Source organism: Scardinius erythrophthalmus, assembly GCF_964197995.2.
Source record: "Scardinius erythrophthalmus genome assembly, chromosome: 19".
In the NCBI taxonomy this organism is placed as follows: Eukaryota; Metazoa; Chordata; class Actinopteri; order Cypriniformes; family Leuciscidae; genus Scardinius; species Scardinius erythrophthalmus.
This window is the reverse complement of record NC_138239.1, coordinates 21240307-21255800: the sequence shown is the minus strand read 5'-3', so window position 1 is coordinate 21255800 and position 15494 is coordinate 21240307.

Genomic DNA, 15494 nt, shown 5'->3' with positions numbered 1-15494 from the left:
GTTTAAGTTCTCACGGTCAGTCAGGAAAGATAAGCCGTTTCTTATAGTTCATCCGTGGACCTGTCCTCACTGAAGATTGCTTCTCTTTGTAACGGACCCCCTCTGCTGTCAGTCTGTCTCAGAAGTGACAATGAGCCGGAAGGAACTGAAAAAAAATTGACTATGAAGTCAAAATATTGAACTGTGAAGAAAAAAGAGACCCTGGCTGGTTATGAGATATGGCAAGCGTTAAAGTAGAGAAGCACATATCCATTTTCAGTTTTGACGAAGGCACCAATGAGAAACCCGCTGCTAAAATTCCCTCTCCTCATTGTTCAGTTCTTTGCACATCAAATCTGCATTAGGTAAGATGCAGCTAATCAATGTGCATTCAGCATCTGAGCTTCTGACAAAAAATATTTCAGCTCAGCAATTTTTTTAGAAGACTAGCTGCTGACATTTTCGTTTTCCCGTGAATTAGACGAATCTTTGAGCACTGTGTATAGACAGCACGTCTGTTCATACGCTTCGAGTTTCTATCAGACTTTAAATAAAATGACTATACGGATAATAATAACATCCATCATTGTGCCTGAGAAGCACAATAGGATGAAGAGCATTATATAGACAGATCGTCTCATGTGTAAGCTTGCTTGATTGGAACGCCCAAATCAGTTTTCAACACATCTTTCATGCAAATCATTTAAATGGATCCAGGAGACTTAATGTACTCCTTGAGGCTTCTCATCAGGAGATTGCTAGACAGAGAGATTGAATAAAATGACTGTTTATTAAATCATGCTGCTCTCAGACATACATTGTAATAGAAAGAAACAGTCTGACATCAGGAGAGCAGGAAATGTAATTCACTGTGGATTGACCTTCGTAAGCTTGCCAAGACTGAATAGCCTATACTTCATTTAAACACCCCTATTATTTCATAGATGATAATCATATTTTTGGGGGGTTGTTTGAATTAAACCCTTAATATGCTTTAATTTCAAATAATTTTTGTTTTCTGATGACTACTTTTTGCTGATGTAAAAAAAAAAACTTAATACTTTTAGAAATTAATACTTTTATTCAAAGTGTTAGTAAAGACATTGATAATGTTACAAAATATTTCTATTTCAAATAAATGCTGTTCTTTTGAACTTTCTATTCATCAAAGAATCCTAAAAAAAAAATACATCAGAATTTCTGCAACAAAACAATTTAGCACAACAAATTTCTGAAGATTCATGTAAGACTGGAGTAACAATGCAGAAAATTCAGCCTTGCCATCACAGGAAGAAATTACATTTTCAAATATATTAAAATAGAAAACTTATATTGATTGTATTAATATTTCCCAACATTACTGTTTTTACTGTATTTTTGGTGAAATTTGAGAAAAACTTTTCTCAAAAACATAAAAAAAAAAATCGTACAGACCCTACACCTGTGTGTGTGTGTGTGTGTGTGTGTGTGTGTGTGTGTGTGTGTGTGTGTGTGTGTGTGTGTGTGTCCTTAAGGGTGCTCCTTATGATGCTATTATACCTTTAATGGATAGGAAAGTGGAGAAATACATGGAAATAGTGGGACAGAGAGGGGTAATGGGAATTCTCACTACAGCTTTCTTCTTTTTGGGTTTCCAATCCATCAGAATATTGCCTGAGAGATGCAGTCTTCTTACTTGGATTATGTTGTTACATATGTTTTTATGATCTTACAGTATGATCTTACAGTATGATCTTACAGTATACAGCGATACTTGCTTGAACATCATAGCATCGTACATGACAGGGACTGCCAGAGGGCAACCATGGAAACATTCACACTTTCCATGTCAGTCCAGTCTAGTTAATGACAGAAACTGAGAAATGTGATGTGCAAAAGTGATGAATCCTTTTTCCTTTCTCGTATCAAACAAAATGAAATCATGTAGCTGTTCAGCACCCCCTATGGACCCTGTTAACATGGCTTTGAAGTCAGACTGATTTGTTGTAATTTAACACTTTATTCACAGAGACTACAAAGATATAATTTCAACAGAGCTTTTTTTAGACTGTCAAATGGAATACTAATGTTGTACTCACGAATACTAATGCTGAATCAAATCAATTAGCAGCCGTTCACTGTATAGTGTTCAACCTCTTTGTTATAAGCTATCTTGTGGATAATTGGAACAAACATTACTTCTCTTTATCCAGAGCTGCTAACTGTTTACATTACTGACGTCTGTAGAGTTTACATTATCAGCTCATTAGCCCTGATCATGCGGAAGCCAATATTAAATGCAAAGCAAAGATCAATTAAGAAAACAAGGATACTGCTGAACTAACATTTACAGCATGGAGACTTAGAAGATAGAGGAAATACTGGTTCATGAAGTTTATTTATTCTGAAGTACTGTAGTAAACTCTACTGAAACAAATTCATCATCATGGCCTGTTATACATGAGCTTTGGATTCCAAATATATATATTATTTGTTCAGATAACTCAATTTGTAAAGTTTGGACAACATTTAACATTTCACAAGTTTTGGATGAATACTTTAGAATATATATATATATATATATATATATATATATATATATATATATATATATATATATATATATATATATATATTATACTTTAGAATATATATTCTAAAGTATTCATCCAAAACTTGTAAAATGTTAAATGTTGTCCAAACTTTACAACATTCAGCAATGTTTTGACAGTTCCCATCATTTATTGCAGGTAAAAAAAAATGATCATTGCTTTACATTAAATGACTTGATTTATGCTGCTGTCCTGTTATTTAGCTGTCATATGGTTCAGAGTTCATATTTTTTACTGAATTACAATGTTGATCATTGTTTGAGATTTGTGTGTTGAGGTTAACTTATGCAATTTATTTGCCTGCAGGGTGAAATTGCATGGTAAAATGTGTGCCTCTTATTTCAAGAGGCAAATGATGTGTGGCTACATATCGTAGCTAACTTTGAAAATAAAACATGGAGATGAAAAAACAACGATTATAGCTACTTGTATTTCTAAACATTCTTTAGTTACCTTTACAAGAAGTTTTATCATGAACAAAAGTTTTGAATTTGACTTTAACTGGAACAAATTAGTTGAGTTTACTTAAAAAGTTGAGTGTGATAGGTTGCCTTATTTTTTCAAGTTGGCTCAACTTGTTTTTGTTTAGTTGCCTTGACCAGAATTTTTAAGTCCTAAAGACTACCTGTTACTCATTAAATGCACAAAAGTATAGCCTATTAGTTGTCTTTAACTGGACTGGATTAGTTGAATTACCTTAAAAAGTCGAATGTGATAGGTTTGCTCAACTTTTTTTTTTTTTTCACAATGCAATGTGAAATAATATTACAATTTAAAACAATTGTTTTCTATATTGTAATATTTAAAGTACATTTTAAAAATGATTTATTCCTGTGATGGCAAAGCTGAATTTTCAGCATCATTACTCCAGTCTTTGGTGCTCAAGCAACATGTATTATTATCAATGTTAAAAGTTCTGCTGCTTAATATTTCTATGCAAACGTGATCCTTTTTTTAAAGATTTTTTTTGTAAAAATATGAATGTCTTTACTGTCACTTTTGACCAATTTAATGTGTCCTTCCTGACTAAATTAATTTTCTAAAAAGAAAAAAAATTACTGACCCAAGCTTTTGAACAGTTTAGTATTTCATTTAATCATCATTGGGAGGTAGGTTAGTCAGAACTGCTGACCTGGACTCCTGGACCTGGAAATTTCTACCATATGGTGGCAATACTATAATGTGACCTTCATTTTCTCATATCCACAATATCCTCACCTAGCAAAAGCAGATTAGCTAATGAACAAAGCCAGCACGTTTGTAGCAGGTAACAGTTGCCTCCCTCATTTCCTTGTGAAAGTGCAATGTTCACTTGTAAGCTAGCTCAGCATTTGCTACAGATGCACATGCCCATCATCATTAACTTTGGCCAACAAGCAGCTGCTTCATGACATTAGAAACCCCATCTGTTACCCTCCCAACGCATCAGCACAGCAACTCTCCTTGCCAGCAGCAGAAACAGTGACAAACGCCCAGGCGGTCGGCAGCCACAGGAAATCGAAACTCCTCGACCATCCCCCAATAGCTCCTTATTTGTGCTGATGGGAGCGCAAACACAAGCATTTGACTCAATTGCAGGAAATTGATATAGCTGTCCTACGGGCGAGGCGCGCTATTGCTCTGTCGACCATATCTCCTCAACTGTGTAGGTAAGGGCATCATGCATCACATCAAGACATCAGATGAGCACATTAAACTATAAAAGGTGAAACAATGGATCTCCCAGCAGTCCCGTGTTACTCTAAATCAATTATATTCAGTTCAGAGTGAACTTAAACCTGCCCACTTGTTAAGAAATAGGGCCACCCTCTTGTCCTAGAAGAACAGTATGAAAGTGTTTTCAACGTGTTCACATTCTAAGAATGTCACTCTCTAAAATGTCCGTGTTCAGACAAAGCAGTATGATTCATGTGGCCGCACACATCTCCCAACAGCCGTCTGAAGAGTATGTGGATTTAATTCCATTTGCCAGAATGGTTCTGCTCTCTCTCTCTCTCTCTCACTCTCTCTCTCTCTCTCTCTCTCTCTCTCTCTCTCTCTCTCTCTCTCTCTCTCTCTCGCATTTATTGTAATCGCCATTTTGAAAGAAATTAAGTGGGTTGTTTGACAACATCATCAATTAACAAGTGCAGTTAACTTTTGCCAGTTTGCTAACCATCATGATCAAACAATTACAATAGAGCACTGCAGTAATGACGTATTTTCAGATTGCCAACCCGAAAGTTAGCATCACCCTGCATCCCTCGACAAAAACCCAATATGATTTTTCCATTTGCTTTTAGATTATTGCAGACAATAAATGTATGATACACATTTTTTTTTCATCGTGATAACCTTCACAAATGCACAAAACTTTTATGATTTTGGAAGCCTATATGTGTGCCAGAAGTAAAAAGCTAAATGTTGGCTATAAACGATCTACGCCAGGGTCGCACAATATCACCATCACTAATCTTCCGACAACTCTTTCAGTCTTTATTTAAAAAAAAAAAATTCCCTGAAAGTTTGAGTTAGACTATTTCTCAAGAGTGCAGTTATAAACCCGACGAAGCTGTTACAGTGATGTATTACTGATGTATTTTATGTCATAGAGCGTGAACATATCTTGCACTTGTGTTCACCACAAACCTTATTTTAGGCATTTAATCAAAAATTCATTCAAAAAGCCCATTGACTTTGGAATGATGGAAACTCTTGAATGGCTAACTCTTTCCGGGTGTTGACTAAATTCGAATTCGGAAAGGATTCAGAAAATAAATAAAGCATTCTACGGAGCCCCTAAATGAACATGGTTAGGCTTGCTGCGGTATTCGATTGCATTATTGTACGTCCGATTTTACTTATTACGTGAAGATAATAAGGAGAGATGACTGGCAGGACGATGTGGGAGGATTTGTTGCGCAACAGGTTGTTTCCCCATGTTTTTCCATGACATGACATATTTGCTCTCAAAGTGCTTGTTGTCTCTTTCACTGGATATCGTTTTGCACAGTTGGAATGATACAATGTCTCTAATGCAATGCTGAATAAGGTCCTAATGACCGAAATTGAGGAATACAAGTGGACCACTTAAACCTAAGCTGAAATATAAGCATGTGCATCTATAACATCCCAGGAGTTTACAGAATCTCCACATACAGTTTTCCAATTACCTTAAAGCACCTTAGTATGAAAGGAATATTCATTCAATTATTTTCCTAATTCCTTTACGAAAGTATTTTTTATAAATATGAGAAAATGTTTTAATGTATCATGGTTAAATTTTCTAACTGCATAAAATCTAATATCATAAGAAGACCTCGCTCCGATGAAAAAAGATATTCAATTCATCATGCACCCCCATCTGTTCTGGTTGTGAAAAAAAAAATTAGAAGCGCTCTTAGTGGATGAAGTCAATTATGAACTCCATCCATCAAACTGCCATTTTCTCCTGAGCACCAGAAATCCAGAGGTGAACAGTTGCTTGAAGCATCCACATAAACATCCCCAGTTAATAATATTATCTTTGTAATGCATAAATCAAAATCAATTCTGCCACATGATCTTCTTGATTATGTTTAAGTTCAAATCTGCTGGTGGACAGTGTTTGAACAAGCCCACAAAAGAACTGAAACAAAATCGTTTTGGGAAGGAGCAGTCGTTCGGAACTATGGTAATGGGATGATTTTAGAAAAGGAAATGATTTATTAATCTGTGAAATTATGAAACAAAAGATGCATTGTGCTTAATCACACATAAAAAAATGTGAGGCATGAACACTCTTTTGCTTACAGCGCATCTGATCTGTTGATGTCAGAACTCCAGCTCTGCTGTGCTATCACTGTAGTGAGCAGCAGTCATTAGCTTATCTGGCTAGGAGGCAGGTGTGATACCACAGAAAACAAGCAAGCCCACAATCTCCTGGGCTGTGGGCAGAGACTTTGTGTAAACAAGAATGAAAAGTAGTCCTGAGCGCACTTCTACCAAAGCCCGGGGGGATTTGGAAGAGTCAACTGATTGGATGTTGAAGCCTACTGGTGTTGATAATAACCTGTGCTCTTCATATGCATGTCAAAATGTTATACAATTACAGCAGGACTTAAAGTTAGCATGAAACAGAAGTTGCAATAGTCTTTTCTTCCCTATTGTGATGTATATCTGAGTGAAATGGTTTCTCGAACAAGAAAAAAAGCATGGCAGGACTTGATTTTGTCCATCAGGAATTGATTGGATTGTTGGATCATTGTGTTTGCTATTGCTGTGATCTCATGTGAGTGACAGGTTGTCCCGTCCTCATGCCAGTAAACATGAAATCAGAGAAAAGAAGAGCTGTCGCTGCAAGAGTGGCAAAGTTATGATTAAAGATTAAGAGGGCACATGAATTAAGAAAAATTATGTTCACGCCACGGATAAATCATTTATAAGAAATATTGCTATCTTCCATTAAAAATTGTCAGTGTTGATTTCATGGTGAATTTAAGCCTTTAGTAAAGGGATCATGTTATACATTTTTTAAATAAATCATATTTCATGACCTTTTCCAATCTCTCTGACCCTTAATAAATTATGCCTAATATAGTTTCAACTGCATAATCTTTCAAATAAAGTGTTCTTGCAAAGCCTGTATCACATTGTAAACGATTCACAAAACAATCCACGCTGAAAAGTGCCAAATTAACTCAAACCGGTACCTCACGATTAGTCTTTTTGAACAGTTCATCAAGTCATTTGTTTGTGAAACGCACTATTCTGTTTGTGAGGTATCATTTTAATTCACTAAAAAGAACCCTGCTCATAAGAGCCAGTTATTCATGAGTCGGGCCACACTGCAGGGTACATTGTTGATTGCAGAGTCATTTGCTCATGAATTGGACTACACTAGCTGGGTTGTATTTGTGGTTGTTTTTGCGTGAAACCTGCAAGGACAACTACAAAGACGTGTTTTTTTACCATGTTTTGCAATTTTATCCCATCACGTTCAATTCTAGCTGCAAGCTCACAACTCGGATAATGAATTATTTTTTGTCATGGCACAGTATATTCAACAGGAAAGGCTTGTAGGAAATGCTTATTTGCCCAACAAATTATAATTAACCCAACAAATTAGGGGGCAGTAATTTAGGAGAGGCAGGGATATTTAGACCAGGGGGGCTTGGGCAAATCACCCAGCAAATCGCAATATTTGGCGTTCAAGAAAGTTTCAGAAGCATCTATGGACAGGATGAAGATAAATTCTTTTCCCTACTCTTCTGACGGATATGTGTCAAGGCAAGGACGCACAGTTGGTATCCATCCAGAACTAGGTCAATTTGCAACAGGGCTGTCAAAAACATTATGAGCAGGGATTATTGTTACTAAAGAAGCGCTGAGAATGCAGATGTCAGTGGAATATACACAAATGGAGAAAATCCTTTACAGACTATGAATTTGCAATAGCTGTGGTCTCTGCAGAGCGTTATGTAAGCATGGTTATTGTATAAAGGCATTTTCAATTCTTATGCCACTTATGTCAGTTGTAGCAATTATGGATTGCCCTTTAAAGAGGGCCAGAGGACACCAACACCATTTCTAAGCGTCTGCATTTCCACGCACCGGGGGTTCGGAGCAGCCAGCTCCTAAATTAGTGCTCTATTTAGCAGAATCAAGAGGCACCACATGGTGGTCAGTCCCATCTTCCAATTAGAACAATCTAAAGACATTTGAACAATAATACTTTACAGTAACCAGCATTATATTTACATTACAGTAGCATATCACATGTAATATTTAAGTTATATCACAGGAGCAAGAGCCGCAGTGTGTGATGTTGCTTTTATACAACAATTAAAAAAGAGAGAAAATATTGGGCAACATAAAGATTAGACACAATATTGCCAGTTACTTCATTTATTTTTGATCCACCAAATAAATATTTCCAAATAAATTTTCCAAACTAAATTAAATGCTTTATGCTGAAAATAAGACCAAAATATTGTGACCCGCACCTGCTCACTTTAAAGTTGTCATGAAATCAAAATTGACACTATTTACTTTGTTAGCACACATTACTAGTCTTGTGGTGGTGAACAATTAATCCGTACAAGTTAATACAAAGAAAAAAATGTGCGCTCTGGAATAGCGTTCCTTCTCCGATGACGTCAGTTAGACGGCTAGGGTTGAATATGCTTAACCACTTCCCTCCAACCGTCAGTTTTCTATGAGCAAGGGATGGAGAGGAGGTGTGCTAAAATAAAATCCCGCTCTCTATTCAATATTCTGTTTCACTCAGAAATACGTCACAACACTGAAGTAAAGTCGTTGCAACTTCTGGGTCACGGGGACTTTAATAACTCCATAAACACGATTGCTTTATGAGCTAATCTTAAAGGGGGGGTACAATGGTGTTTCATGTATTCAGAGTTGTTTACACTGTTAAAGAGATGCATTCTCAAGCTAAACATGGGCAAAGTTTAAAAAAAATATTTTGGCTGAATAACAGAGAATTTCTGTGCCGAAAATCTTACTTCCGGGTTGGTACAAGTTTCGGCTGTTTTTTTTCGATCGTGGATGACGTAGATCAGAGTGGAATTCCTTATATGAGCATTTCTCTCGGAAAAGCGCGCCCGCGCACACGTCGACCAGAGGAGAGCGAGACCGCGCACATCAACGCGCTTCAACAGGAAATCATCGGCAGCCAGCGCTGCATAGGATTTGTTCAAGAATGTCTCCCAAAAAGTGTGTATTTGGATGTGAGGGAAAGCTTACCGTGTTCAGCTTTCCAAAGAACTCAGTGTTACAGGAACAGTGGATGCAGTTTGTTTTTCCGGGGCAGCAACGGAGTGTACCAAGTGCGGTTGTGTGTTCTGGCCATTTCAGTGACGAATGTTTTATTAACAAGGCTCAGGTCGACGCTGGATTTGCAAATCGTTTGCTATTAAAACGTGGAGCGGTCCCAGTGATAAAAGACCCCGTTCATGTAAGTACAACTGGATCGGATTTCTGTCTTTTGCTGGAAAGCTACCGCTTGACTCTATAGCTCCGCCTCCAGGAGCTCGGCTTTTTCCGGAGAGAATCGGAAAGCTGTATTTTTCTTTTATAAATATAATAAAACAAAACACTTTTTGGAGATATTAAGGATGCACTACTACTCTATAGGTACTCAAGATTAACATGAGATTAGGTGAAACTGTGTATGTTATGTACCCTTTAAACATCAAGCCCAAAAACGCTTATAATAAGTGGGCATGGCAACACTGCAAGAGTGCGCTCTTGTAAAGCATAAGCAAAACACGACTCCTCCGTCGACAGTGCTTTAGTCAAAATTTCTGAACATAAATCTTTTGTCGGCAAAATATTTATTTGGTCAACAATTGCGGATACCAAACACCAGAACGTTGCTATTACCGTGGTCAGTCATCGCAGTTTCGAGAGTCGTGTTCCGTACACACATGGAACAATAATTTAAAGGGGTGGTTCACTGCCTTTTTTCTTTGCTTGATTGTGTTTATGGGCTGCAATATAACATGTCTTCGTGTTTCGTTTGTTAAAAAACGCCTTATTTTTCATAAATTTCACCTTTACTGTAAGCCGCTTCCTCCTCTGTCATTTGAACGACCGGTTGACTTCCTGATTCTATGAAACCACTCCCTCAGAAAGAGGCAATGAGCTCAGATTGGTTAGTTCGGCCGGTGTGTTGTAATTGGCTAAACTGCGTCCGGAATCTTCACGCCCATTACCTTTACAGGCGACAGTTGCATGTGCTCCGGTCAAATGTAATGGTGTCAATATTTTTTTTTTTTTTTTTTATTGCACATTTAAAGGTACATACATTAACAGTGAGCAGAGAAAAATAAAAATAAAACAAGGGGGGTATACGGACATTAAAAGAGATTGAGATAGGCTACACAAATCAATACAATATTACAGTATGTCAATATAACACATTAAAGGTACTTTACAACAGACTTAAGGATATTATTTGTTTTAGAAACCTTTGAGTTTAAAGGTTTTGACATTTTCTTAAAGGAAGAAAATGGTGTCAATATTGCCTCATCAGTTTGAGCCAGAATCAGACGCTGCATCGTGCGGTGGACATCCAACCCGGCCCACATCCAAGTGTGACGTCAGAAGATACGCCCATGTCCAAATACGGCACGTGACTCATTTCCTGCGGGGGATATCCAACCCGGCCCACATCCAAGTGTGACGTCAGAAGACACGCCCATATCCAAATACGGCACGTGACTCGCATGCGCAAAATGGCGCTGCACTTCCTGTAGGAAATGTTTACGGTTATCATATGGTTATCATAGTTATTGGTTTCTAATAAAAATGGTAGGCCCACATGGTCATACGTTACATCTGCATTGCTCACTGGTTTTGTAAGTCAATGACATGGTAATACAAGTAAACAATGTACGTTAAAACAATATTTTTGTATTTCTGTTACACAAATGGTAATCAATAATCATGGTTTTGCTATAATAAACGTTAAGGGAGCATATACTTAAACTAAAACGAGTTTGTCACTTTCTTAATTATATGTGGACTCCAAATTGCACTTATATAGGGGAGCGCGGGGCACACGCTTGTTTTAAATACTTCCGCACATGCTTGGATGACGAAACTTTGTGTATTTACTAGTTGCCATATCAACACTATTTAGAAAAAAAAAATCCGCCAAAATTATTATTTTTTTGGAAGATATCCATAAACATTTATTAAACCATAGCAAAAGTAAATTTCTTACTTAAGTAATTTTTTCATCTCTATTTTTTGTGTTTATTTAAAATAAGACATCTGATATTATTTTAATAATATATATTTTAATAACATCCAAGATGTTATTTAACAGTTGAGATAGTTATTTAATGCTTAGCTAACTAGCAGAAGACACTAACAGGGTTTAAATCCCAGTTGTGCAGGCGGGGCACGTTGTAACACTGCGTTACAATGTGCCCCTATTAGAAATATGCTATTATATTCTATACTTTTATTAATTGTATTGAGAAAACGTGAGAAAAAGGTGAATAAAGACTGAGAGTCAATGTTCAGAAATGACTAATTATTTATTTGTTTTGAACTGTTGTATAGCTGTGTTTTCATGTGTTCGTATAGTCAAAACTCAAAAATGAGTTTATATTTAATTATTAAAAATTGCCATTATTTTATATGAAAAAGTTTTTTAATTGTATTTTATTTAGAAAATATTTTAGTTTGTTTTGTATATTTTTTTTATTAGATCAGATAACATTTTAAGCTGTCATATGTTATGTTACAATGTGCCCCACACATGTACCCCACCTATGGGGCATGTTGTCACATTTCACTTCCATTCTTTCAGGGTATATCAAGAAAAAAGTATATACTGTATTAATAAAACAAAAACACATAATTGTACTAGACATGGGAGAAATTAATGTGGGAAAAAATAAATACTCTGAACTGTAAGTAGATTTACACAAACTGAGAAAGTCAAAAATCGTTACTTTGTGCCCCGCTCTCCCCTATTTACCCCTTCTAAATAAAAAAAAAATAAATGTAAACTTTTTTACATTTCTTTCTATGTGGTTATAGAAATATTGCATTTTTACAACCAAATTAAGACTTCACTTATTAATTCCTGTTATAGCAAATAAAACAATAGAACAGCAGAATGGAATTTAAGTAAACCTTAAGTTAAAAAAAACAATATGGTGAAACTTGAAAAAAAATATTGTGCAAGTTCATTTCAGTAATTCAACTAAAAGCTGATACTAATATATAATATAGATTCATTACATGCAAAGTGAGATATTTCAAGCCTTGATTATTATGGCTTACAGCTATTGAATTACTAAAATAAAGGAACTTTTGCACAATTTTCTAACACATAAAAACCAGTTAATACCTCACTTATTTAGTAAGCTAGTTTAACATATCAAAATACCATCAGTTTAAAATATCTTGGTCACAAATTAATATTTTGTGTTAATACATCAAGTTTACACACATGGGTAAATTTTAATTTACACAAAACAATTAAAAAATGTATATCAATCTTTAAACAACTGAAAAATTGGAGTGAGTCTTAGTTTATTGAATTGTAATGATTAACCTCCTTAAGTTTAACTAATTTGCTCATTATCAGGGAAAATAATGATGCAATCATCATATGCAGTCACTAAATTATATGGCCAGATATAAGAAGGAAAAACTCGAGAATGATTCAAGAATGAATTTATTTATATACATGCATTTATTTATATTATATGAAAAAAATATTTGTGGAAACACAAAATATTGTGCTACAACCAACTTATGCATATAACAACAGTTTATCATCACATTACATTATCTAAACGTGTATTGCTTATTTACATAAGCAATACACTTACATAGCAATGACTGAACATATTATTTACATAGCAATGACTGAACAACTTCAAATTTTTCAATATGCAGTTACAACTGACAGAGTGACAATCAATTCTCAAATTCTCTAGAAGCAGAATAAGATTTACAGAATGTAACGTCACACATAAGCACTGAAATAATATAATTTTCATACGGTATCTACCCTTAACGTTAGTTAACGTTAACTTGCCGATACGAAATACACTCAGCCAATGTAACACACAACTCAGTTAAGAGACATCACAGGAGAGTTAAATGACCAAATATGTAAGTTGAAGATAATTCATAGTTCTAAAACAACATCATCAAATCTTATTCATTCGAATTACATCCATATTTTGACAATTTATCACATATCGCGGACTTTCACGCTCGGAGCAGGCATGCTAGTCAAGTGATCAGTCGCACTGCACTGACCTCATAAACTATTATTAAAGTAATAAGAGCTGCTTTTAACAGGTAACATTTCATTCTCATACAACTCATTCGTATAATGTTGAACAGTATTTATACTAAAACCGCGTGGCGTGTTTTGTGCATTTTGTTTCGCAGTTACCTTCGTCTTCTTGTCTTCTCTTCTCGATGCTTCTTCGTTAATGAGAATGTGTCCAATTTGGGCATGGGCGTGCCGGCCTAATGGCTTCTGACGTCACACTTGGATGTGGGCCGGGTTGGATGTCCACCGCAGGTTGCAGCGAGAGGCTTCTCGAATCAGACCCAGAGAGCGGTGATGAAGAGAGTCAAGCAGAACCTCCGCAAACACGGCTCTTACTAAACGTTTCTGAATGGTAATTTATTTTATTTTATTATTATTCTCTCAAAGAATTTCCATACGCTGTTACTTGAAAATGCTACTGCTGTTTGTTAGCTTTTGAGATACGCTTTCCCCCTGATTAAACATTTAATATAACTGAATACATGACTGAGTAATACCGTTTTTTAAAGATATTGTTTTATTGATAGAATGAACAACCGTTTAACTATTCACAAAGCTTAGTTTACTCAGTTTGTCGTTTTCTTTAGGTGTACATGTGATAGCAGCTGAAGTTTGCTGTTGCGATAATTTTTTGAAGTTTGTACACGTTTGTCTTATACACACAAAATAGCATCGAACTAACTAGCTACTATAAACAAACAGCTTTGGCATTGGTTTGCGTTCTTGATCAAATAAAAAAATTACGTCATAAAGTATACATGGAAAATACGTTTACAAAATTTGTACATATTACAAATTCGGGTCCAAAATGTTTGTACGCGTTTGTCATATACTAAAGCCAGCGCTGGCATTTTTTTACATCCTTGATAAAACTAAAACATTACGTCTTAAATTATACAGGCAAATACATTTAAAATGATTAAACCTTACTTGCAGGTTGTGGCCTCTGGTTTTAAAGCTGTAACTGCTTCATGTTGGAGTAATAGTTTCTTGTTGAATCCGGCATTGAACTCGTGTAGATTCTGGAAGCTGTCTTCCGTAAAATGTGCAGCACAGAGAGCTAAACTACGATTGTAATTGTCAGGAACATAACCAAACTTAAATTTTAACCATTGTTGACGAACTACAGCGTCTGTAGGAAGCCTGAACACAGAAGACCTGACAGCTACAGCTCTCCACTATAACTCCTCCTCTTCGACAGCAGAACATGTTCCGGAGGGAGGGTGGATGTAAATGTATGGGTTAGTTACGTATAAAACCCGGGAAGTATCTCGTTGTAGTCCCATTCGAGACATTTTGTAGGCATTAAACTTCCTGATTTTTAAAAGACAATATCTCCGCTTACGTTGAACTTTAAGCGCAGCAACTTTGCAGATACTGTTCATGCACCAACAGCAACATTACACAGTATTTAAAATGAAAAAAGTGAAATAGCAATCAACCACCCCTTTAATAGATAATAATAATAATAATAGAGGACTCACTCTCGCATTTAAATGCGGTTGTCACTCCTTGCTGAAACTTTACAGTATATTATAGTTAGTTCGTTCTGAATCAATTTCACTGTGTCCTCCTAACCAGACGCGATGTGATAAGATTCCAGCGACAAATAACTTGTCTGTCCACACTAGACGCGACGCGACTGCGAGATGCATAAAAATCAATCAAAATCCACGGCCAATCAGAACAGCGTGTGGGCGGAGTCTCGCGGCAAGTGCACGGCACCAGAGAGTAATCTTGACGGCAATTGCAAGAAAATGGATAAGTAAGCTACATAATCAAATTCACACATATTACACCATTTAAACATTATTCAAATACATACTGAGTTACTAAAACAATCTTTGTCAAAACTTGTTTGTTCACAGTTTGAAGAGCGTTCTTGTTTCCATTTGTTTAATTTCAAGATCTGAGGTGAATTATCCATTATTGCTTTTACAGCTACAAAGCTGAGAGCACTAAATGATATTCAAAGTCACATTACATGCTTTTAACATTAAATAAAGCACATAAACAGTACCTGAGATTATCATTGCCACACTTTGTGTTTGTTTGCTGTTCTGATTGGCTGTGGGTTTTAATTGATTTTTAGCATCTCGCTGTCGCATCGCGTCTAGTGTGGGCAGATAAATTAT